The following is a 1,165-nucleotide window of genomic DNA, read 5'->3' on the forward strand; positions in this document are numbered from 1 at the left end:
TCTCGAAGCTCACAGTATCGCGGTGTGACGTTTTATCGGCGTACTGGTCGTTGGGAATCACATATCTGGTATGATGCACTTGCTTTCTAATTTCTAATAATTGTGTACTTATGAGTAGTATAAGAGTGTTTAGGAGTGAGTATGTTTGTAAAAAGTAACATAATAATCTGAATTTCATTAATTGATGCAGATACAAAGGTATATATCATACTTAAGAAGTGGCTATAAAGATACTAAAAACTGAACGCTTAAACAAAGACTTTGCAAAAAGTACTTGCCGAGGAAGTTTATATATTGATTCTTGAGGTCAGTATATATATACTTTTTTCTTTTTTGCATTGTTCGACTGCATTTTCTTTAAGGATGAGCTTGGAACCAACCGGTACCGAAAATCCCCTAAAATGGGTACCGGTATCGAATATACCCGGTACGGTTCGGTACCGGTATTGAGGATAAAAAGCGGTACCAAAAACGTCAAATGTCGGTATCGAAAATGTACGCGGTTAGGTAAATTTGGTACCGGTACCCGGTACCATTTGGTCTTCCCTAATTTTCTTTGCAAACTGTATTATTGTTTTTTCCTTACATGTGACATTTAGTAAGATTTATTATGTTCAGGCAAGTCCGACATACTAATGCAGTGTAGTTTACACGAGCATGTACCAAGCTTCCAAGTTTGTGCATTGTAACAGGTAATACGGGGAATCTAAAACTACTTTGTTATGCTTCAGTCTTGGTAAATTTGTTTCTTACTTTGACTTTTGAGTGTATGCATTTGAGGTTCGTTGTGTAAAAATTTGGGGGTGAACAAATTCTTTGTCAACTCTAACTTTTTCTTAATAGACTCTACATATTTAGCTTAATTTTAGTTCTCTGTTTAATTTTTTGAGTGATGTAGCATTGATGCTGTTAGGCTATCTAGCATGTGTTAGTAGTGAATTCATTTATAGATATAAAGTAATTACCAAAGATCATGGTAATTTTCATCAGATTAAATTTTTATTAGTTTTTTGGACTACTTAAAACAAATTAGTGGGTGTGAATGAAAGTTACCTAAAATCAAATCTGTAACAAAAAAATGCATGGAAGGGTTTGAACCCGAGTGCTTTGGTTTAGATAGCAGTTATGAGCCGGCTGCGTTTACATTTGGGCCTCATGTTCTACA

The sequence above is a fragment of the Helianthus annuus genome, chromosome 13 (genome assembly GCF_002127325.2).
Source record: "Helianthus annuus cultivar XRQ/B chromosome 13, HanXRQr2.0-SUNRISE, whole genome shotgun sequence".
Taxonomy (NCBI): Eukaryota; Viridiplantae; Streptophyta; class Magnoliopsida; order Asterales; family Asteraceae; genus Helianthus; species Helianthus annuus.